The sequence below is a fragment of the Stenella coeruleoalba genome (genome assembly GCF_951394435.1).
Source record: "Stenella coeruleoalba genome assembly, chromosome: 3".
Classification (NCBI taxonomy): domain Eukaryota; kingdom Metazoa; phylum Chordata; class Mammalia; order Artiodactyla; family Delphinidae; genus Stenella; species Stenella coeruleoalba.
Genome location: NC_137148.1, coordinates 95,339,683 through 95,365,732, shown reverse-complemented (window position 1 = coordinate 95,365,732; position 26,050 = coordinate 95,339,683). Strand labels below are relative to the sequence as shown.

Below are 26,050 nucleotides of genomic sequence, written 5' to 3'. Positions count from 1 at the left end.
CTACCTCCCCATTACGAGCTTGAATCTTTCAGTCCTTCAAGGTCAGTCTAGTCCCACTCACTTCACAAAAATCATCTGTGACCACTCTGGCCCTCCACAGTTGATGATCCTTTCACTGAATACTGCTGTATCAAACAATTTTGCAAGTAATGATGTATTTTAGTATCTTTTTTTTTTTTTTTTTTTTTTTTTGCGGCACGCAGGCCTCTCACTGTTGCGGCTTCTCCCGTTGCAGAGCACAGGCTCCGGACGCGCAGGCTCAGCAGCCATGGCTCACGGGCCCAGCCACTCCGCAGCATGTGGGATCCTCCCGGACCGGGGCACGAACCCGTGTCCCCTGCATCGGCAGGCGGACTCTCAACCACTGCGCCACCAGGGAAGCCCTATTTTAGTATCTTTTAATCTTGTCTCTCCAGTTAGACTGTCAACACCTGGCACCATACCTATCATATAGGCTCTATAGGTTCTTAATAAATAAAAGAATAAATGATCATACTGACCGTATCATCTGTATTATTTATCTCACATATTAAACGTCACCCAAGCTAGTACCAATGTTTAATCTAAAAGCATTTATTAAATGGTTTCCAATTGTAGCACCTGGAGGAGTCCTGGAGTGATAATAATGTAGGCAAACTCATGCCTTTGCAGAGCAGAGCATGTAAGTAAGAAAGATGGCAGCAAAAGTACAAATGGTCGACTGAAAATTCTGGATATATAGAAGAGGATAAGACAGTTGTCACATACAGGCCAAGGACTCCCGCGAGCAGGAGAGTGGATTTTAGGGCAGTGAGATAGAGGCAGACAGCAAGAAGGGCCAATGGATTAATAATGAAGAAGGGCATAGAGAAAACGGTCCACATCTCAGCTCAAGTAAGAGAAGGGGGTAATGTAATAAAGGAAACAGGCACAAGATGTATAAGCAACCTGGTACCCATTGAGATCTGGCCCCAAAATGTGATTATGTGCCTGTCAGAGCTAGAGGAGGGGCTTGTTTGTTAATCTGTTGATTCTAACTCCAAGTATCAGAATACATAGTAGCTATTCATTGATTCCAGGTGTTATGTGTGGGTTCTCTTGGAGACTCATTGGTTCATTTACTATTTTATTAGGTACTTACTGTCTCTTAGATGTCCTGCCAGCTGATGATAAAGCACACAAGACATTGGGCCAGCCCTTCAGGTGAAAATAAGACTGATGAAAAGGAAGAAAAATGGTAGCACAAGAAACGTATCAAAGTCCCTGTGGGTGGAACAAGGGTAACCCTTCAAGTGTTCAGAGAAAGAAGAGACAATTTTGGAGGCAGCTAGCATTGTGGAAATTGTTCTACACTAAGAGCTGCTCAAACCAGCATTTTTTTATTTTTAATGAGTTTAAGATGTACATTTTTGATTTTACATTTCACTGTATCTGGTATCAATAATAACAACAGATACTCATATAGCACTTACTGAGTGCCAGGATACAGTCTAGATGCTCTTCAAATGGTAATTCGTTTAATCTTCACAACAACTGTATGAGATAAATACTATCATCAGCCCCATTTTACAGATGAGGAAACTGAAGAAGAGTTAAGGTGCTTGCCCAACCAAGGCCACAGAGTTTGGCCAGAGCTCATGCTAGGGAGCTGGGCTCCAGAACCCACACTCATCAGCAATACATTTAAGGGAATATCACACATGGACATCGAATATATCCACCCTGAACACTAGCTAAATCAAAGGTGCATCTTACATACAATCAACGGGTCCTAAAAATTCAAGAACTCTGTATGATACCACTATAGCTGACAGATTGCATTGAATTGGGGGTGTGAATTCAGTTTGATTTAGCAAATATTTATTTAGCTGTGGAGGATTAAGAGCTGAGTAAGATGCAGTCACTCTCCTTAAGGAGGTCAATATGTAGTGGGAGACACAGATAAGCAAACAGCTTTGCACAGTGCACCCTGCTAAGTGCTGTAGTAGTATTTCTGTTGTGTCAACAAAGCTTGTGGGCTGCTGAAGACAAAGGGATTAATGCTGTCTGCCAGGTCTCAAAGAGGCGGTAACCACTGAGCTGAGGCTTCACAGAAGACAGGCTGCACTCAGGCGGGGAGGGTTGTGCACGGGAGAGAGGACTTTCTGGGGATGGCTGTGCAGAGAGCTGATAAGGGGCGATAATAAAACGGTACCGTCACAGTCCCTAAATTCTGCTTTGGCCTTGCCCACCCTTTTCCTCAAGGTTCCCGCTCGATATATGTGCACAAAAAAAAAGGCAAAGTAGGACCAGTTAATATTTTCTTTTTAGCTTCCCACCCTCCCAACCCTAAACCTTAGTAAAAACTCTGAGAAGCTAAGTGAGACCCATGGAAAATGCCTTTAAGTTAGGATGGTTGAAATGCCCTAGAATCCCAACACAGCATAGAAGCCTTGCTCTATTTCACCCAAAACCCAAACCCAATGTGTATGTCTCATGACTCTGGCTTGAGGAAAAGCTAGTCCTGAGTATAGCACCAAGTGAGAGGAGCCAGTTACAGAGAGCAGGACACAAGGACTTGGGCAGCATGAGAGACAGAGAGACGGGAGCCTCCCAGGCCTTAAACAACTCCAGGTAAGGAAGGGGAAGCCAAGGATGCAGGAAAGAGCAAGAGAGAGAATAGGGCTGTGGCAGGGAGTAGCCTCCATGCTCGCTTCCACTCCTGCCTTGTGGGATCCTTTGAAGCGTTCACAATACATGCACTGCTGCTTTTATTTATTTTTTTAAAAAAAACTGAGTGTAATAAAATCTTCAGCCACTGGCAGTCCTTATAAGGGACTGATTATAGTACCTACCCCTCCTTGGAGGAGAAGAAGGGTCCTGAGGGGGAGCCTGCAAGGAGCAACACATCACATCCCATGAAGGCATAAGATTCCACAGTGGATTCAGGGGATGAGTCTAACTCAGCCATGCAGAGCATCCAGCTCACGACGAAGAGGCAAGGAATGAGGTCGGGTCCCTCTAACAGTCTCAGTTTCCCCATTTGAAAATGAAGGACATTATCTTGACATCTTAGGAGGCAGCATTTATTTCTGACACGCTAACCATTTTTTGCTCATAGCTGGGGTGACAGAGAAGGATTAAAGGAAGAAGCGGATTTCACTTCTACCCCTGCGGCCTTAGGCAAGTTACAGAACTCCCCAACCCTCTCTTTATAGAGACCTCAATATAATGGCAGTGATGCCTGCCTCCCGGGGTGGTTGGGATGAGTCAGTGAGAGAATGTCAAGGGCCTCACCAGGAGCGTGGCCCATGGAACTCACTGATGCCCTATATGAGAGCTACTATAATATCAGGACAACCCCTGCCCGCAAATTCTATGGCAGTGGACATAATGTTATTTATAGTAGGGTCAGTGCAGGAACCACAACTCACCCCAGGTATTTTATGCAAAATGAGTTTAATACAGGGATTGAGGGATTTATAAAACCGCTGGAAAGAGTGCGAGATGAGTTTCTTGGGCTGACTCCCAGAAAAACCCAGAACCAGCCTAGCAGAGGGGCTGCTAACTCAAAGGCACAACTAGAGCCAAGGCCCACAGTCCAGTCTGAGGCCCCTACCACAGCAGTAAGCAGGAAAATGGACACGAGACGCAGCGCCCAGAGATTAGACGTGAGATCAAGAGGGGGCCCCTACCTGCACTGCTTCTTGACAAACAGGAAGCTAGAGGAGATGGGAAGACAATGCAGGAAACCCACAGTCTGGATGGTCAGTGAAGACAGTCAGGATCCAATAGAAGCCCCTGTCTCTCTTGTAAGTCTCCTGTGAGAACTTCTATCAATGGAACCTAATTTATAGGTAGAATCTTAGCTGCAAGGGAGCCTGGGAAATGTAGTTTCTAAGTAGGCAACCATGTGCCAAGCCAAAAGTCTCTAATTATGAAAGAAGGAACAGAATTTTGGAATTCAGTACAAGATGGTAGGAGAAGGTATGTGAGGGCAGAGAACAATATCCCTAAAGACCCAGGGCAAAGAAAGAGGAATTATCTAGAACAATGGGGTAACTCCAACGAAGGAGGAGAAGAAGGACCCTGCAAAGAAAGCTAGAAACTAGATATCTGACATTGTCTAAAAGCTAAAATACAGACCACTTCTGACTTTCCATATTTTCTCCCTTTAGAATAGTTAAAACTTATGATCCTTTCTTGAATGTTTTTCTTCCCCAGAAGCTGCAAAATCCTGTTTAAAGTCTCATTAACTTGTCACTATTAAACACAGCATCATTAACTGAGTCTGGAGAAAAACAGAGGTCCCTTCCTCAAAGGCCACCTCCACATGGAGCTGGTCCCAACAAAGCTGTGCTATGTTATCTGCTTAGGTTCACTTAACGCATAGTGGAGTGGTTAATAGTTACCTGCCGCTAGGTTTTATGAGTTTCTCTTTGAAAATGCTATTTATCGATATTGTTAGTAGTAGTAGTAGCAGTAGTATTCAAGATGTACTCCTTAAATCAAGAAGGAATTTGCTTAGAGTTGAGTATTGAGTGGAAGGACAGAAAGCAGACAACAGGTGATAATTACATGTTTATAAGAAAACATATTTAATATCTCAAACTGCAGCCTCTGATGGCTACAGCCATTTTTCTTTGTTCATACCCATGGTTCAGGGAAGGGCTCTAGTTTTTACTGTCAAAACAGGGTGACAGAAGCAAGCAAAAAGGACAGTATTGTTTTCATTTTGCACTCATGTCCCTAGGCAGAAGCAAACATTTCTCACATTTGCTTTCTCAAGGCCTTTATTGTCCTAGCTTCCTGTTAAAAATCAAGCTAGTGATGGCAGACCCATGCAATCCCATCAGAATACTGAAAGCTGTGTATTACAGTACCAGGCAGGAAAGTGAGGGCCAGACAATAGGTATAATAGGAAAGTATTAACCCCCAAAGAAATTGATAGTAAGCGGCGAGCCGTCACCATTGCAGAGCCCAGGCTACGCCTACAAAACAAAGACACAAGTATCATTCATAGAGTTTCACAAGCAAGCAAAACTAAAGAAGTTGAGGGAAAATAGAAAGATAGAGAGGCTGAGGAAACCCAGCTTTGTCCCTGCAGCTCTCCCAGGGAATTGACCAGGTCTCTCTAATTTAAATCAAGTCTGCAGTTACCAGACGCAAGCTTAGCTTGGATATTGAAAGAACAGTTTTGAACAAAGCTGTGTGAACAAAGAATGCTGGATCCATCAAACAGATAAATATGTTTGGAGCCTTTGATCTTTTTTTGTGTGCATGTCCCTGTGTGCATTATCAACTAATGATAACTCCCTTCTTTGCAGGAGCAGGAGGGGCAAGAAGAGAACATCTTTCAGAAACCCAGAAGATGGGACTTCCCTGGTGGCGCAATGGTTAAGGATCTGCCTGCCAATGCAGGGGACACGGGTTCGAGTCCTGGTCTGGGAAGATCCCACATGCCACGGAGCAACTAAGCCCGTGCACCACAACTACTGAGCCTGCGCTCTAGAGTGCACGAGCCACAACTACTGAAGCCGCGAGCCCTAGTTCCCGTGCTCCGCAACAAGAGAAGCCACAGCATCGAGAAGCCCGTGCACCACAACAAAGAGTAGCCCCTGCTCGCCGCAGCTAGAGAAAGCCCATGTGCAGCAACAAAAACCAACACAGCCAAAAATAAATTAATTAAATAAATTTAAAAAACAAAAACAAGGGCTTGCCTGGTGGCGCAGTGGTTGAGGGTCCGCCTGCCGATGCAGGGGACACGGGTTCGTGCCCCGGTCCGGGAAGATCCCACATGCCGCGGAGCGGCTGGGCCCGTGAGCCATGGCCGCTGAGCCTGCGCGTCCGGAGCCTGTGCTCCGCAGCGGGAGAGGCCGCAGCAGTGAGAGGCCCGCCTACCGCAAAAGAAAAAAAAACACAGAAGATGAACTTGAGGGTTGGTTCTTAAGGGCTTATGGCTAGACTCCCTCGACCCTTCAATGAATCTAAGAGGTAGTAGTCAAGAATCAGCAAGCAGGTGAACACACAAGGTTAAGGATGAGTGATTCTTCACCTGGGCCTTGAACATGTACGAGCAGAGGAATTATGCTGGAATATCTCCAAATCATTATACAGTGTGTTTCTAAAGATGTAGATATACAGCCACAGACACACATCCTCCACTCACATTAAACCTTGTACTAGAGACGGCAGGCCCTCAGCTGCAGAGAGAGACGGATTTGAAATTCTCCATCGAGGTATTTACTCCAAGAAAAGAAAAATTTACCTTCCCTACGGTCTCCTGCCTGGAACAGATGTCAAACCTTTTGGAGAGAGAGGACACAACTCAACATCTCAATCATACCAACTTCTCAAAATTATCAGCCTATTTTCCACAGAGAAGATGGGATAGGTATTTATAAATATACAAATTTAACTGAAGTCACCAAGTAGGAAACTCTAAAATAACTCAAGTCAAACAAAATACTTTTACCTTAAGATCTATATGAATAAAAATATAAAACTTTACTGAAGGACATAAAAGAAGACACACAGCACTGAAGAAATGGAAAGATACATATCACATTGCTAGGTAAGGAGACTCAATGTTGTAAAAAAAAAAAAAAAGGCCAATTCTTTCTAAATTAATCTATAAATTTACTGAAATCTCAAGTGAAACCCCAACAGTTCCTTTCATGGAACTGACAAGCTGATTCTCTGGATTTCTGTGGAAAAGAAAATGTACGAAAAGAAAGCAAAATATTTTTAAATTAATTAATTAAATAAAGCTATACTAATTAAAACAATGCATGATTAGCACAGGAAAAGGCAACTAGAACAACGGACTAGAATAATGTACTGAACCCCTGCCGTATCTGTGTGTGTTTGTGTGTGTATGGGGTTTTATTTCAAATTAGTGAAGAGAGGAGAATAAATGATACAAATACAATTTTTTACCCATCTAGAAATACAAGGTCAATCCCTACTTTATAACATACCTCAAAATAAATTCCAAGTGAATTTTAAAAACCAACAAAACATTATCATAAAACCACAGAAGACATAAAATTTAGAAGAAGAAAAAAGACTGATGAGCGTAACTATGTGAAACAAACTCTTGATTATCAAAAAATACTATAAGATAAAATTAAAAGACAAGGAAGAGACCAGGAGAAAATGTTTGGAACATGTAACGGAAGAAGGATAATCTCCACAATATATAGATATACCCTACAAATCAGTAAGGAAGAGACAGAGAAAGAGCACTACAGTCAAATGGGCCAAAGGTTTGAGAGTCAACCACAGAAGAAACTAGGGAAACAGAGGTTCCCTTGACTCCTTGCTCGTACTCACCCACACATACAATTCCTCACCAAGTGCTCGTCTCTCCAGCTCCAACACCATGACTCCAGTTCACACTACCAGCATCTCTCTCCCTTCTACCGTGACAGCCTCTCATTTAAGCCCCTTGCATCCAATTGGCCCCTTTCAATCAGTCCTCCACACTGAAGCCAGGCTAAGCTTGATGAAACTCGTGCCACCTCCATGCCTGAATCACAGCTTCCATTACCCTTAGGGCTGAGAACCAAGTCCTCTGCAGGGTCTGCAACGCCCCACAAAGTCTGGCTCCCCACAAAGCATGCTGCGCGTTTCTCCCACTGCAACAAACTTGTTCTCTAGATGTTAGCCCAGCTTATTTTCTAAAATGTACATACTCCCTGCTATCGCAAAGTCTTTAATAAGCTACTCAGCTGCTCTGGATCCCTCCTTTCCCTTTACCCCCATCTTCCTCTAGGTACCACCTATATATACTCCAACTCTTCCTTGAAATCTAAACTCAATATCATCACTTCCTCAGTGAAACCTTCTCTGGCATTCCAGGTTAAGCCCTTGTCCCCTAACATAAGGTCTTATACTATGTACCTCTTCTTTAGGGCACTTGCCACATTCAAAACATTATATTCAGTTACCTGATTCTTTATTAACGGCTCTCTCCTGCAGTATGCTGTTAAGCTGCATGAGCGGAGAGACTATGTCTGTTTTCACCCACCATGGTATCCCATAGCCTAACACCTAATAGGTGCTCAATAAATAATGCTGAATACATGAATTTTCATTAAAAATGTATTTGCGTATATTTGTATCTGTGATTTATATTTATGTGTCATAGAAAGTGCTAGAAAAAATAGGCATTAAATTTTAGCAGATTTTTCCACCGGGGATTTTTACCTAATTTGAATTTTTGATAGTATCCGTGGCTTTTAGAGGCTAAAAAAATCAGGTTATTGCCATTTGGAAAAAAATATTTCAAGGTAAAAATTAAAGCTCTATAACTATATAGCAACTGGAAAATTTTTAAATATCCCAAACCTGGGATAATGAAGAGTCTGTATTCCTTTATTGTTTTATTTTATGTTAGAAGGCCAAAGAGCCACTGTTCCAGCAACTCACTTATCTCACCTGCAGGATTTTCCAGCCACTTCACAGATTACTAACATAGCTTCATTTCCAGGTCACTTCAGTTTTTTGCCCTCACTTGTTGCTGCTGTTCTTTTGCTGCTGTCATTACTAGTCTTTTTTTTAAATTCAGTAAATCCATTTTAATTACTTACTGCAAATACCACCCACTTACCTGGCAAAAGAGATTCCTCATCCTGTTTGAAATAGTGGCCTAATTAGCAATACTGCCAACAAGAAACGAGAAGAAAGAGGGTGGAAGAGGCAATGGGAAGAATGAGAGAAAGGGTTTTAAATGGTTGAGGGGAGGGGCTCTAGAAAGGCAAAGATGGCCCTGATTTTTGAGTGATTGTGGGGCTTCTGAAAGATGATGCTTCTCAAATAATTACCAGGTGGAACCAGGAAAGGTGTTAATTGACTTCCATGATTACAGCCTCTTTTCACCTTTGCATAGTTACTCAGAGTAAATGCAAGGCAGTTGTGGGCTATCCTATTCTGAGTCCATCTCTACATGAACCCAGCAAGGGAATGAGGTTGTGACAGATGAGAGTTAATGAAATGAGAAGTTTGAGATTAAAAGTTCTAGATTTTGTCTTCAGCATTTGTAGGATTTCATTCCCCTTGAAACAATGAGCACTGTTGGGCACTGGACCACATTCTGACAAAATTAAACCCGTGGACCAGTTTTTCAACCTTGGTGACCCTTAGAAATCCAGACATTTGCTCTGAGTTTTATAGCTATTATGAAATTATTACAAATCTCACCTTAAAAATTAATAAGTGACACTCCATGAGCATAATTACATTGTTCATCTTTCCATAATCCATAATTCCTCTGCGTGTAATAACATGTGATCAGTCCTTCTTGTAACCCAGCTGCTTCACATAATTGCTTGCTGTCCTACTGACAAAAACTTTTAATTAATGACACGTTAAGCAAAAGAGCGCAACTATGTTCTCATAGCTACAAAATCAGAAATGGTTTCTCCCCCAGAATTAAACCCTGTGATTCTTTCTCACTTTTTACAACAGCACTGGGTGGGTTAGGAAGGAGAGATAATTCAAATATTTCACTTAGAACCTCCACAATTCTGCATCAATACTACCAGGAGTTTGCCACTAATTGAAGAAATATATAACACCTGTCTTTTTTTTTTTTCCAGTGGCTCTTATTTCCTTAAGAGACATTTTTCAGCAACTTTAAGAAATGTTTCCCTTTGAAATACAACATCACATAATGGGCCCCATCTGGAATGGCAATTTTGCACACAGACTAAGAAATTGGAAGAAGAAAAATGCTTTTTTTTTGGTCTTTGTCTAATAATTGCAATTAGCTACCGCAATCTCTATATATGTTACCACCATAGAAAATGAGCAAAGCTTTCCAACGACTAGATACTCAAATCTTGAAAAGACTGATAGCCAAGGAAATAAACTAGTGAATTTTGTTTATTCAAACTGGAAGCATTTTGCTTTCTACTTAGTTCTATTTTACCTTCATTTTTTGATAGTTTGGCTTTTGGAAAAAACATCCATTTGGAATAACATTTGAACTTCCTAATCCCCTTCTTCAAATTTGGATGGATTATTTACTGAAATATGAGCGTTTTTCTTTAAGTCAAAAACATGGAGAATTTCAAGGGAAAAAGTGACCTCTGAAATCTTGTATCCTAGTGCTGGGATAAATGAAGGCTGGAGTAAGCAGAAAGCAGAAGAATTCAAGACTTAGAAACAGGAAAATATTAAAACGGAGCTGCTGAATCTCTTCATTCAGTAACAATTTCCTAGGTCTGTACTCAAAGAAACATGAGTAAGTACAGGTATAATTTAAAACACTGAATACCCTTGTAATGCATGAAAGCCAAGGCCCAACAAGGGAAGGCTATGGACCAAAGATAAGGGTTGCAAGGAAGCCACAGATCAATATATAATGAGGTGATCATTCTCCTAAAACCAAACAAAGGGGGATTCCTAGTCCTGTGTGGAAAAGGGCCCCGAATTTCAAATTATGTCAATGGGATAAAATATATAGTTGGGTTAAGTGAAATCCTACATCCCAGCTTTGGCAGATATTCAAAGTTAGGACTGCACTAGTTACCACTTTAACACAATTTTGTGTTTGCTTTGGCTTTCTCTGCCATCAACAGTACATTCAGCGGGACCAACCCTGGAGAGCTGTTTCAGGCTGAAGCAGCCAGTTCAACCCCTTCCTTTAGTTCTATTTTATGACATGATTTCAAATCAACCATTTTTCATCCAGTTTTGGCAGACTTTTCTCCCCCAAGAAATTAAGGAAAGGTATGTCCCTTGGCAAATGAAAAGAGAGAAATGACTTGAAAGCATCAGGTTATGAATTCTCCCTGTCATTATATGTGAAGTCCTTTGTAAACCCAATCATCATCTATGACAGCCAGAATAAGAAGTCTTCTCATTCTTCCCAAGCCTTTCCTGGCTTGCGACTGCTGACTGCTGAAATGTAAATCCTATTACAATGTCCACACGCGGCAACAGCAAGTGTCTTCCAAGATAAAACAATGAGTGCTAAGCTCAAGAAGCATTAAAACGAAACTGTCGGTATTTTCAAACCTCAAAGGACTATGTATCTTTTGAAGATAATGACATTTTGGACACAAAAATCACTTTACAATAGAAATCTCTGATATTCAATTTGTCTCCATCAACATATGTTTAGAGTCAATGCATGTTGCTTATTTCATTAAATCACTATAAGTCTGGGATTGAAATCATCATACTGTTACATTGCAACGCCTTTTTCTAAAGCATAACGTTCCCCATACGTGTTTACTTTCATTCTTTATTCTAGCCCTCTATCCTATTCACCTCTTTATGGCAATTATCCATGACAATAAGAATTGCCTGATGGTGTCATTTAGTACTCCAGGAATACAGAGGATCCTATGCGAAAGTTTTACAATTAACTTCGGAGATGAGATCAAAGACTCAACCATAACACTCTGTGACTGAACAAACTTCCATCGCCACAGAAATAAGGTAATAACTACCTTGGCAAAATGGAAGGCTTACCAAGTAAAAATCCCTCCATCTGTGTGTGGTTGGGATCCTCCCAAGGTGTTGTCCAGCTGCCAGAATCCAGAGGCCAAAATAATACCTTTCCCTAAACAAGTGGTGGATCCCAAGGGGTTCCTCTGAAGACACAGATATCCCCCGAGGGTGACATGCCAAGTCATTAAAACTCAAGTTCCCAGTTAACAGAGGTGACCCCAAGTAAAAGTAATGTTCCAGAGTTAATCTTTCAGGAAAGGTAAAGCTAGAATCTCTATAATTAACATTCTGCAAATGTTTCCTTGTAGAAGAATTAGATACTCTATAAATTTTCATAACAAAAAATGGAACCGGTCTGATTTCAGCCCACCCACTCACCCACCGCATAAACAACTGACAAACAGGGCACCATTAGCAAGCTCCTCTTAGGCTTGATTAAAGGCACTCTGCACTTCTCCTAAAATCTCCATGTTATGACACACTCTCTGGCAAACCCTGAACCCTGTCATTACCCTCCTTAGTTCAACAACACTCCGAAACCTTGGCCCACAGGGATGTAGTCATGTTTCACAAAGGGCCACATCGTGTCTCTAATTCCTACTCTCTTCGTGGTTCATTTTATATGCTCTGCGTGTGCATTTTGATTTTCAGAACATGACTCATGCCACTTAAGTTACTCTGAGAACTTACAAATGGAGAAGAGGAGTAACGGGTTGGCTGATTGGAAGTGAAAGAAGATGTCCTTCGTCCCCTGGACAATATGACTTTTTAAAGAATTCGCTAAGTGACTTCCTGGCTGACCTAGATCAATGGGATGTGACATTTGAGAAAGGACAGGAATCATGGGTGTCCCCCTTACATTATTTTTAGGCAGATGATCATTTTTCTAGGGACAGAAATAAAGCTTTTTTCTCCCCTGATTTTCTCTCAATAGAATAACAGAGCAACATAGGATGTCAGAGCTCAGCTAGATCTTCAAGACAATTGGGTCCAACCAAAAGCTTTCACTAAGTGACCTATTTAGAGTTACAGTCAAAACATATTGGACGTACCTTAAAGAAAAACACACTGGACATGATTCTGTTATCAACGTTCAGCCCTGATGGGTCCCAAGACTTAGGTAATATGTAAATATTTTACAGTTTTAGAAGGAGGTGAAGACAATTCATTCTCTAGATTCACTTAGGGTCACCCCTTCATTGTTTGAAAGAGCGACTTGTGGAAGGCGGGGTGCCCTCCCACCATCAGGGCTATGGCGGGTGCCCTGCTTGAAATGAGGAAATCTATTATTTGACTCCCCTAAGGAGTTAGGGATGTGGGGTGTCTGGAAGTAGACAGAAGTGAGGAGAGGGAAGGAAGAAGAGTAGGTCACTGGAAACAGGCTCTCAATCTCCCCTGAAAAGAGGTGGTCACTACAGACAATACCTCTTGAGCTGATTCACACTGTCTTCACTGTTGCCATGTGAACTCAGTCCCACAGCACACCTCCTACACTCTCACCCAAGCCAGCACAATCGACTGGTATATTTGGGATGGATAACGTTGACTGTTGAGATCAGCGAGGGGCTGAGTTTCTCCGTGCTGCCCAGATTAAGCAGCAAACAGTCCGCCTATCAGATACAGAAATCCAAGGACAGAAACCAGAACTTGCATAGCCAGAAGAAACCTGGGGAGCCTGCAGAAATCTCACAGACTTAGGGTGCCTGGGGCTCCCCTGCTGTGGAGTTAGGATGGAGGTAATTGATCCAGACCTGTAAGAGCGGAGAAGTTCCAGCTATATCTGGATTATACTTTTCCCCTCTCTCAACATTTACACAGAAGTTATATATTTCTTACACGCACATCGTGTGTACATGTAGGAGTCTGTATATGTGTGTGAGAAAGAAAATTTGGGGTAGGGTATGACCCAAAATCTGAGCTCACTGCTCTTTTTCATTCTTCTTTTTCCCCAGCTAAAGGAGTGGACAGTTTTAGACAAATCTGCTAAAAACTTGGGTGAAAATCCTGAGGCCTGAAGAGAACTTGGCTTGTCATCGACAGCCCTGACTGTCCCGGACTGGAATGCTCTGATGTCCCAGCAATCATAACGTGCTTTGTTCTTTTATCATTTTGACTTATGTTTTTAAACTTTTCAAAAGACTTCTACATCCGTGATGCCATCTCATACCGATGACATTCCTGGGAGGTAGAAGGACAGGTATTACTGTAACTCAGCCGCTCTCCTGCCAATGGTCATGGTTCATGACGGAAGCTGTTGTTTCCCACAGCAGGGAGAGCAGCCCCATCACTTTCTGGTCCTCTTAGAAAGGTCCTCCAAGGCTGACAGTGTGTCCAGGCTTTGCAAGTGGCTGAAAGAAAGAGTCCTGAGAAAAGGGCAGCCTGCCCAGATGGATGCCAGCAGCTCTGTCTGGCAGGAGTGGGTAAGCTGGGGATGAGACCTGGTCTCCTGCGGGATCACTTTCTCCTTTTGAGTCTGTTAGGGTCCACAGGGTTTGAGGCATCGGGGGACCAGCATTGAGTCTTGACTCTCTTCATTCCATCTGGCAGATGATAATGTAATGGGACAGGATGAGAAAGAACCATCCCTCTTTTTTGTTTGGAGCTCTTTCTTTGCTAAAGCAGCAAGAAAGCACATATTTCTAAATTTCAAGGAAAGATGCATGGCATTCTTTTTTCTATCTTAGCCGGTGATGGTCAAGTTTATATGTGGCAAATGGATGGACTATTTCATAGCCAGATGAGTCGTATTATCTTCCTCAATAACTTTTATGTTTACAGCATGAGGTTTAAAAACATATAGAGAGTTATTAGTCTAGTACACAGACTGATATGTAGTACAAGTTCATTAAATGTCATCTATTATTGTAATCATATGCAGAAGATCCGCAACAGAGAGTATAAATTGGTATGTCTGTTGAAATGGCTAGATCTGCCATCTGTACTTATATGCCTAGGCCTGTATAGATAAGGCTAATAGCTTTAAATACGCAAGACAAAGGTCCTGCCTGTCCAGGAACTAGGTAAGCCATCGTGAATGGAGAGGGCAACACCGGTAAAATTACCATCAACCTTTCTCCACCAATCAGTCACTGTTAAGTGCTCCTGCAAGCAGAAGACCACCTTTACCTGGCACTCACACGTGAACTAGTTCATTAGAATGAGGGAAGCAGCGTTACTGGATCCAAGATGCCTATTGACATTTGTTTGATAATCTCGCTTATCACACACAATTTCAAAGGCAAGAGCCTAAAATGATTTTTAAATGTATCCAATTCACAGCCAAGTGAAAATGTTTCTGTACCAAGAATAATCTTACATTAAACTCTTTTTTTTCCCCAGCAGCCTAAAATTAACCAGTGGGACTTCTTTTTTTAGATGCTATTCTATTCAGCCTTTAAAAATGAAAGATCTGATTTGAAAGTGTAAACTGTATTTCATCCAAGATGGGACACAGTGTCCTTGGCTTAAGTATTCTTTGGAAATCGAACACCTTACTACTGCATGCCTAACAGGTTGCAAGAAAAACAAACTGCAGAGACTGTGATTCAGGTGTAAAGGACTGAGTCCACTGATGCCGTCTGCCCTGATAAAACCTAGGGAATCCACCTTGCATTGCTATTGCTCCTATGTTGCAGTAGCACATGGCGTAACAATCAATGACAATGTACGACATGCCTACACATATAAGGAGAATTAAGAGCATGGATAAAGTGATAACACTTCACAACTGCATGACACTTTGCTTTATAACCCCCCCTGTAATATCTATCCCTCCATTTTATTCTTTTATCAGCCCTGGGAGGGACCAGCCAGTAGGGTTCAGGTAAGAGAGACTGTGATCGTGACCATCAGGTTGTAGGTGGTAAAGCCAAGACTTGAATCCTCCCTTTCCAAAGCACTCTTCTTTCCTAGTGAATGTTGAGACTTACGTGGGCAGGAGGTACAATCACTGTCCTTAAGGAAATTGCCTCATAAAAAAAGAGAAGGAGAACAGATGGATGAATGAAAGTCAAACTCAGCTGGAGCCCTGACTATGTTTTTAAGACATCAGAGTTACTTGGGACAAGTGCCTTAAACATGTAGCACCTCCAGTTTTCCACTCTCAAGAGGGAATGTTAATCCTAGTTCTTTCTTTCTACTCCATCAAGTTTTTAAGTAAAGAAGGAGCAAATGAATAGGAAGCTATTTTAAAAGATATTAACTCTTTTCAAAATCTGGGTATAGAGATGATTTTTAAAATAAGGTATATTGCTAGTTAACAGAAACACTTGGATTCAATGAATGCACTAAAAATCTATGAGGTCCAGTCTGCTACTGGCCATTGAGATGACTCCAGGAATCAACAGTGGGGTGGACAGCTGCTGTCTGTGCTGCCTGACTTCCATTTCCCTTCAGATCATAAAAGGTACAGATATACTTTGGGAAATACCTCCCACTGGATATAGACAAGAAGGGAGTTTCATGGAGGGACTCGCCCTCCTCAGGCCAAGTCATACTTCAGGGGAACTAGAGCTGTGAGCAGAAGAATATGGCGCCCAAGAACAGTTGGAGCTCACTCGCCTCCAGGGCAGAGCTTGTAAGAGGCTTCTCACCTCCTGTATTCCTGGAGCTCCCTGCTCCTCAGCCTACCCTGCCTGGTTCTTCAGCCTTCCCTTTAATTCTGGAAACACTTTCAGATCCTTGCACTAAATCCCATCATGCCCTCTTGTTATTATTGGTTTTTCTTGAGTTGGTTAGTGCTGACCCCAGCTACTTGCGAACAAAGCACCTTAACTGGGAAAGCAGCAGCACTAACAGATCAGTGCAGCCAGAAGGTGGACAGAGGAGAGGAAATCAAGAAAATCAAACCATTTGATCACCTATTAATCTACTGCACTAGGAAAGGCAGGGAAGATTAGCCAGGTAAATGAGCCAGTAAGTATACAGTCACCATACTTAAAATATCTCCCTTTTTCTTCTCTTGGTAAGTCAATAAAAGTTTAAAAGTTCAAGACAAAAATAAAAACATTGGTGTGGTTACAATAAAAATGAGTTTTAAAAGTAAATTATATACTATATATATAATATATATATTCTACCAAGTTTTTTTACACAACCATGTAAACAGTACTGTTTAATACTGTTAGTTTTATAGGAAATATACTAGTAACTCTGCTAATGAAGTTGTCAACTTTTTGCATGAAAGTTACTCTCTTCAAGACCTAGGTTCTGGGGACTTCCCTGGCCATCCAGTAGTTAAGACTTTGCCTTCCAATGCAGGGGGTGTGGGTTCGATCGCTGGTCGGGGAGCTAAGATCCCACATGCCTCACAGCCAAAAAACCAAAAACATAAAACAGAAGCAGTATTGTAACAAATTCAATAAAGACTTTAAAAATGGTCCACATCAAAAAAAAATAAAAATTAAAAAATAAAAGACCTAGGTTCTGCTAAAATGTATTTGATGGTGCTGTGTCATCACAAAATCAAATCACCAGGAAGAGCTGCATTCCAAAGTCTTCATAAATTTTCTGAATTCAGATAAAAATCTAGAGATATTTCTACAAAACAGTGTTTAATAGCCGGAATATCAAATGTGAAAGGGAAATTCCAAGCATTTCCTCCATAATCAATAAAATCGCCAGTCTCATTTAGTATCACATTTTCTTCACATCTAAACATTGACTTGATTCTCAGGTTCCCTCTTTCAAGAAATCTTCTGTTCTGATAACTACTGCTACTTGACAAACCACTCTAAGACTCAGTAGTGTAAAAAGTCCATTGTATGACGCTCAGAGATTCTGTGGGTCAGGAACTCAGAGAGTGCGTAGGGATGGCTTGACTCTGCCCCATGATGTCTGGGACCAGAGCTGGAAAGACTTAATGGCCAGGGGTGACTCAGCAGCTGGGGGCTAGAATCATGTGGAGGTGCTTTCTGTCACATGTCCACTGCTGATGCTGGCCACTGTCAAACAGAGCACCTACAAGTATCCTCCCCATGTGGCCTGGGCTTCCTCACAGCATGGTGGCCTCAGGGGAACTGGACTTCTCACATGGAGGCTCAGGACTTTTTACATCATGTCCCAGCAAACAGGGTGGGAGCCAAATCTCCTCTTTTGGCCTAGACTCAGAAGTTATATGGCGTCATTTCTGCTGTGCATTGTATTGGTTATGAATGAGTCACAAGCCCGTTCAGGAGAACACATCCACTCCCACTCTGAATGCGGGGAGTAGCAATGTCTCAACCCAGAAGAGCACGTGGGATGGAAGAAACCATGTGGCCACCCTTCAGGCCACATGGTATTCTAATTTCCAGCTAGAAACGAGCTTTCCTTCTCTCAATTCTCACAACACTCTATTTTCAAATTGATGCTCACCGATTTCCATCTTATATTACAATTATCATAGACATGTTTCATCTTCACCTCTCCCTAGATGAGCACCTAGGGTCTTCTTTTCTTTTTTGTATCTTCTTGGTACCTAACAGAGCTCCTGGCACTTAGTAAACACACAAAGTTCATTGAAGAAATGGGGATTGCTTTAAACTAGTTTCAGATATGATTATTATATACTTAGGAGATACAAGTGCTTTTGGAAGGAAGAAAGGAAGGGAGCGAGGGAGCATGCAAGCAAATAGGCATAATGGTTTGAAGCGGCTCTTTCATTCACAAAACATTTAAATTGTTGCATTTTTAAAATTTCCGAAGGAGAAAAGATCCAATTCTCCACCTTTCATGCACATCAGCTGTGCAGATGAAGATCCCTAGAGAAAAACACACAATCATGCTGACAGGTTTCCTTTAAAATCCATGACCTTGAACCTCAATGCTGCCAGCAATTGTGCTGTGCTTCCCTAGTTCATTCATGTTCCTGCTTTCCCAGACGTCTGTTTCATACCTTCTCCCCTCTCCATCAACATCTTCTCCTACCTCCTCATTTTCAGTTGATGACCTTCTTTCTTCTCTGAAACAACAAAGCAATTCAAGAGAGTCCCCATTGACCCCTTACCCTCTCATGTTCCAGGCACCAGCCTCTGCACACGGGCCCTCTGCCTTCCATACATAGACCATCCATGCCCCATTGTAAAGCCAGTCCCTCTGCTCTAACTCTGGATTCTATTCCCTCCCACCACAATGCTCCCGAGTCCATCCCTCTGCCTCCTATACAGACAATTCCATCAGCATACTAAGATGCTATTATTTCTCCCACCTTAAAAAATACTTTTCTTGACCACACTTCTTCCACCAACCCATTAGTTTTCTCCCCTTCTATAAAAACATTACTTGAAAGAGTTGTACACTCACTGTTTCATCCACATCTCTTCACACTCTCTCTTAAATTCATCCCAATAAGGTGTTCACCCTCCCCACTCCGCCAAATCTGTTCTTGTCAAGGTTACCATGGACCATCTCGGTACTAAATCAAGCTTCTCATTCTCAGTCCCCATATTGCTCAACCCATCAGCAGCATTTGATGTAGTTGACATTCTCTTCTCCTTCATACACTTTCTTCACTTGGTTTCCAAAACACCACTCTTCCCCACCCCACCCCGCCGGGTGACACTCCTATATCTCCTCTCTTGGTTCCTTCTCCTCTTCTTCTTTACCTCTTAATGTTGGGTGCTGTAAGCTCAGACCTTGAATTCTTCTCTATCTACCCCCACTGCTTTGCTAAGTTTCTAGTCTGCTAACTTTAAATACCACCTGTATGTGGGGATCGACTCCCACAGTATCCCCCCACTGAAACTCTCTCCCAAACTCCAGACTCAACACCTCTACTTGAGACGTCTGATAGGCATCATGAACTCAATGAATCCAGCACAGAGCTCCGAGACCACCTTCTGTTCCATTGCTCCCATGGTCGTTCCCATCTCAGCTGATGACAACTCCAATCTTCAAGTTGCTTACAGCGAAAATACTGAAGTCATTCTTGGCTTCTCTTTCTCTTATATTCCACATCCATTACATCAGGAAATCGTGTATCCAGACTATGACCACCTCTCTTCACTGTTCTAAGCTACCACCATCCCTCGCCTTGGTTATTAAAACTGCCTCCTAATTGGTCTCCCTCCCTGTCTCCCACCCACCTACTGCCTGTTCTCAATACTGCAACCAAAATGATTAGTTAAAACATAAGTCACATCATGTCTCTCTTCTGTGTTACAGCTTTGCAATCCCTCCCCCCATTTCAATCAGCAGGAAAGCTAGAGTCCTAGCAATGACCGACAAGTAACTACATGGTTCGACTCCTGGTTACTTCTGTGACTTCACCTCTTATTGTTCTCCTCCCTCACTCGTCTTCTACTTTACATCAAACATTCCAGCCATACTCCCATATTAAGGCCTTTGCCTTGCCTTGTCCCTCTTTGTGGACTACTCTTCTTCCAGATATCTGCGTGGCTTATTCCCTTATCACCTGCAAGTCTTCATTCAAATGCCACTTTGTCAGTGAGTCCACTCGGAACACTCTACTACACCTGCAGTGACCTGCCCCCAACATTCCCCATCCTTCTTACTCTGCTGTTTTCCGTATCACTTATCATCATCTAACAGACCATGAAACTGATGCATTTATCATTTATAATACTTACTGTTGGTTCTCTATCCCTCCCTTCTAGAATATAAGGCTCATAAGATCAAAGACTTTTGTCAGTTTTGCTCATGGATGTGCCCCCAAACCCTCAGAGTATTGTCCAGCCCTTAGCAGGTGCTCAATGCATAATTTTTGAACAAATAAATAATGCGAAGACAAGATTTATACAGAAATGGAGTAGAAATGAACTTACATGGTGTGATTTTTAGGGACATTATGGGGCTTCTCTTGTCCCAAAGTAGCTTTCCCACCACGATACCAAGGCACCACTGTCCCCTCCTCTCTGTCCTACAAGTCCTACATTAAATTCAGTCATTATTAATCCAGGGTAATGAAACCAAATAGCTAAAACGCACACTTATTGTGAGATGTTGGTAGGAGCTCAGAGAAAAGTTGGGTTGAGGTTGGCAAAGAGGTAAGGAAGACAAGAGACAGGGTGATGAACTCAAAGGGCACTGGGCCTTGGAAACGTTACAAAATCTTCTTGCCCCATCTGAAAAGTTAAAGGAGTGGATTACGACCACTGTTCCATCCATGCAGTGGAGTAAATAATCATGGGATTAGGAGTCATACTGTTAGATTCAAATTCTAGCTTTCTCACTCAGAAGCCTGAGAAAACTACCTAACTTCACCCTCCAACCTGAGCAGTGAGCAACATGTAGGCGCCCAGACCCTGAAAGATAATATTCAGGGTGTGTCCTTGGGAACAGAAGTTGAAGAATTTGGGAGGCACAAGGACGAACAAGGCTGCCTCCATCATGAAGCCTGACTCCGTAGTGTGAATATGGCCACCACAAACATAGTCTCCCTCTTATTTAGCACGTCCTAGTGTTCCAAAGAGGATGCATAATGTGTAAAGGAGGTAAGACCCGACTTTTCTCTGAGCTCCTACCAACATCTCACAATAAGTGTGTGTTTTAGCTATTTGGTTTCATTACTCTGGATTAATAGGGACTGAATCTAATGTAGGACTTGTAGGACAGAGAGGAGGGGACAGTGGTGCCTTGGTATCGTGGTGGGAAAGCTACTTTGGGACAAGAGAAGCCCCATAATGTCTCTAAAAATCACACCATCTAAGTTCCTTTCTACTCCATTTCTGTATAGATCTTGTCATCCATTTATTATCTAACACTACAATGGAAACCTACAAGGAAACATTCCAACAGAGATTTCTTTTAGATCCTGGGAAGACGGCTGGGGTACAAAACTATAACTTTAAGACTATAACTTTAAGACTCAGGGCAGTACTGCAAAATCCAGCCAGGCCAACACCCTGGGGTCCTCTTAGGGTTCACAGGTATCAGGACCACGTGTCCACAGCCCCACAGCACAGCCAAAGCAAGTCAGTTCAACAAAATTTTCATTCAGGTCCAATTTATTTTCTCACATAAATAAGGTCTAAGGTAGCCAGAGACTAGCTAATATGGCTGGTATATAGTCTCCCAAAGTTCTTCATGGGCTGCATCCCTTTCAGAGTAGCTACAGACAAATGGTACCCAACACACACCTCTCACTCTCTTCCCCACTCTCCCTTCTCTCCTCCCTGCCTCCCTCCTTTCCTTTCCAAGAAGTGGTTTAGAAACCATCACAGCATTATTTTCAGAATCAAGAAATTAGAGTTGTGCTAACTCAAAGAAGCCAGATCCCACCAAGTGCATACTGTGTGACTGCACGTACATCAAGTTCAAAAACCAGCAACACTCATGTATGATGTGAGAAGTCAAGGCTGTAGTTTACTAGGTGGGGGCTGTGATGGGGAGTTTTGGGGTGCTGGTAATGTGCTCTCTCTCCATCTGAGTGCTGGTTACATCACAATGTACTTTTCTATATGTTTATTTTACTTCACTTTAAAAAGCAAACTGTGAGACACTTCTAAGGGAACAGACTCCATTTCATCAGTAAGCCCGAAGTTCAATCACACTAAAATGAATATTGCGTTCGTTCCATTCCAAAATCGAGTGTAGAAAAAACACAGTCACAAAAATAAATGAAAAATCTATTACGCCATCCCATGTTTTAAAATCAGCATGAATGCCTATAATATTCTAGTATCAAATTATTCAAATATCTCAAATGTTCGTATGAATACGGTAGCTATTGCCTTCTAGAATACTAGATATATGCAACACATGAGTTTAATTAGCATTTGAAATTTGGGGCAAAGCCAAAGTACGGTCTGAGAGCAAGGGAGAAATCGAATTCTAATAGATCTTCTGAGATATATTTCTGAGAAGGACCCTGTGGTCTAATATCTCAACAAAAATTGTGATACAGAACCTGCCTTCCCAGCCCAGATTCTGAACCAGTGGGTATGGGGAGCTGTCTCTGCTGGGAACAGAAGAGGCCAGCTGCTCAGGGGAGCTAACAGGCCCCAGGAGTAAGAAGAAAGCAAGGAGAGACTCACCAAACAGGTAATTTCACACCCTCCTCTTTCCCCCGGGGGGAGGGAAGAGTGCGGGCCGAGACACCAAAAATAGTCCAAAGCCATCCTCGTGGAAGGGAACAGTGGGTCTAAACTTCCTCACTTACAGATAAGAAGATGTAATTAATAAATGCAAAAGTGCCTTTCAGTGCTAAAAGGACACTTTATAAGCCAGAGAAAGCTGCGTTAGCCCACGTCACAGGCCCAGCCTCACACAGAAGTGATCTCGCCCCAGTGCTGCTGCTTCCTATGATCTTCCGCATGTCCCATGTTATACTGGGCTTTATGTCCAGGACCCAGTTAAGGCACACAACCACCCCCTAAAACATCAGTGTTAGCATGCTCATTCTACACAGGAAGTAACTGACTTGCGGAAAAGTTAACACGCCCATAGGCACTAAGCGGTGGGTCCTCCTCTCCTGTCTGTGAGACGCACCAGCCACTCTGCCTCACTGCAGCCTCAGCACCACCATTGTAGGAAAGGAGAAATGAAGCAGAGGCACAAAGGCGAGCTCGGTGTACAATGGGTGGAGAGCGTGTTTGTGGGGATGGTTAAATCAGGTGCCTCCACCAGGCCTGCAGGAGCACCAGCTCAGGGGAAAACTGATGATTCTTATCAAGGACCGTTTCCTTGTAGCAAGACTGGCACTGGCAGCAAGGAAGGATCAGGCTGCCTGCCTGAGGGCCCCCAATCCAAACTGTTGGGTGCGGGGACACCCTGGCCTCACCAGAGTTGGATAAACTCCTATACTGCTTCAAGGGGACCATCCTAAAGTATGGTACGTGTACCCCTGTGGAATCCAGACATATCAACTCGTCTGCCGAGGAAAGAGTTAGTAGGTCAGGTTATAAGAGGGCAGTGACGGGCCTATCATAACAGGAACTCGGGGCCAGAACAAAGGAGAGGCAGCGTGATGTCATGGTTACAAGCCAACGCTGCCTGGGCTCAGGGCCCTCTGCTGCATCACCTACAGCTGCACCAACACAGGCAAGATGCTGAAACTCTGCGCCCCTCAGCTTCCTCACTGGCAAAATGAGACAAACAGAATTATCTCATAGGTTTACTGGAAAGTTTAAATGGGCATCTATATGCAAAGCATTTAAAATACCTGGCACAGACAAAATGTTATGTAAGTTTTAGCTGTTATTAATATGTATCACAAAGAATAGGTAAATAAAAGGTAAGGCAGATTTGGAAGCCTGGAAATATACATACTTTAGTTGCTTTGATTTGTTTTTCTAATTGATCAAATGAGAAAGTAAAAAGTGATGTCCCAAAGTAGTATTAGTTGAACTATATGAAATTGCTGGCATTCAGGCAATCTTTTTTTTTTTTTTTTTGGCCTATGCAACAGCAATTTCAATGTGGACTGAGCTATTATGAAGAGGAGAACAAAAAAGTTTGTTTTCCTTGTTGTTGAACTGTCCAGACCTGCCTTGAACGTAAGGCCAAGAACTGCATGTGGATTCGTGGACCCTGGGCTCATATTCCTTACCCTCAGGTGGTGCGCACACACTCACTGGCTAACATACGTGCAACTGGCCACGGCTGCGTTGGGAGATGCTTCCCTCTCACCTGAGCTTTTAGGTGGGCAGGGGAGATCGAGAATGCTCAAACGTATCAATGGTGTTACCCAGACTATCTGATGGGGCCTCAAACTATTTAAATGTATACAATCTTTAAACTGAAAGGAACGTGAGATGGCGTCCTTCGATCACAAATCCTAACCCATCACTGGGAATGCCACCACAGTGCTCCTAAAAGGTAAATACCTAGACTGTTTCAAAGTGAACAGTTATTTTTAAAATATCCATCCATAAGGGTGTAAAATAAAAACTAAGTCTTCCTCACCAGCCTTTAATAACTGATCCCATCCTAAAATAAAGTCTTAAGAGTTTCTTAGATATTTAACCAGAAAAAAGTTTTTACCTGTATTTCTGTTTATGCTTTTGAAAATTTACACAAATGGGATCTTACCATGCATGCTGCTCATTTACCTTTTTTTAACTTCAAGAGGGACTTGGACATCTTCCCACTGTGGATACACAGGGGACCATCCTGAAGGGCAGGAGGAATATCCCTGAAGAGTCAGAGAGACCAGCGTGTCTGTTGGGGAAACGGTCGCATTATGAGAGCAGTGACAGTGCTATCATAAAATTAGCTAGAAGCTTCAGACGATAGAAAAAAAGAGAATTTGGTCATAATTTATAATTTTAGAGTCAGCAAGACAAAGAAACATACAAAATACAAAAATACAGGGGACCCAATCGAACTTAATTTCAGATAAGCAACAAATAATTTTTTTTTAGTGTAAGTTTGTCCCATGCAATATCTGGGGCATAATTATACTTAAAAAGTATTCATCGTTCATCTTGAATTCAAATTTAACTGATGCCCTATATTTATCTGGTAACCCTACTCCTAGATTTCTTCTTCCAGCTAAAAATGTCCAGTTTCTGTGGCCATTTTCATGTGATTTTATTCCCAGACCCTCTAGCGTTGAAACATCCTTAAACCATAACAGGGAACTCCAGAGAGGCACAGAGCTGGTCCCTCCTGCCATTACCCCATTCAGGACTGTGTCAACCATTTCCATCCATCCCATAAAGATTGTGCCCCAATCACAGACCTATGAGTAAAAGAACAGACATTTGGATCATCCCATACCAGAGAGAGATAGGACCATTCCCAGAGTACAGGAGAATGAACATCTGTACTGTCTAAAAAATGTATCATCAGAAAACAGCTGAACCGGGAATGCTGCTTTGCAACCTCACTTTCTTGGGCCACAATTCTCTCCAATCTAAAAGGAAGCCATTAGACTAGAATTCTTTTTTTTTTTTTTTTTTTGCGGTACGCGGGCCTCTCACTGTTGTGGCCTCTCCCGTTGCGGAGCACAGGCTCAGGACGCGCAGGCTCAGTGGCCACGGCTCATGGGCCCAGCCGCCCCGCGGCATGTGGGATCTTCCCGGACCGGGGCACGAACCCGTGTCCCCTGCATCGGCAGGCGGACTCTCAACCACTGCACCACCAGGGAAACTAAGACTAGAATTCTTTAATTCAAATAATCTACATGCTCTAGTAACACAAAATACAACGGCTACTTGCACTTTGTTTAATGCAAACACTAGACTTTCATTATTCAACCCACAATTGAAGTTTCTTTTATATATACATTGTTTTTTATGACTTGGTCAAATTGTTGGTTTATCTTTGAAGCTTTTAGAGTAGCCAAAGCGGGCAAGTTTCCACAAACAGATCATATTGCTGCTCAATGAATTATTCATCAACTACATCACCTGAGCTGGGGCGCAGGCAATGCAACCATTTATTTTGACATTTTAACTATCAGTTTGGATTGGCCATGTTGCTCATCAACTGAGTTCAACCGGTTGTTAAAGAGAGTAAATAAAAACAGTTCACAGGATGTAGATCTGGCTCCAGTGTTAACCCATGAAAAGCAGTGATTGAGAGAGAGAAAAAAGAATTGGAAAAAGGATAGATGCACGTATACGTATAACTGAATCACTCTGCTGTACACCTGAAACTATCACCACGCTGTTAATCAACTACACTCCAATACACAATAAAAAGTTAAAAAAAAAAGACGGAAGAACATGGAGTGAAAGGGAAGCAG

At 42.4% G+C, this 26,050-nt stretch overlaps 1 long non-coding RNA gene across 1 annotated transcript in view; it reads right to left on the bottom strand.

Annotated features, from left to right (window-relative positions):
* The window catches only part of LOC307183590, a 29,611-nt gene extending 4,175 nt beyond the window's left edge, over positions 1-25,436 (bottom strand). The window contains exons 1-2 of the long non-coding RNA XR_013827533.1: positions 24,411-25,436; positions 9,163-9,298 (exon numbers count right to left, since the gene is read on the bottom strand). This is a non-coding gene — a long non-coding RNA (uncharacterized lncRNA). The remainder of the gene's footprint in view (positions 1-9,162; positions 9,299-24,410) is intronic.
* Between the last annotated feature and the right edge of the window lie 614 nt (positions 25,437-26,050).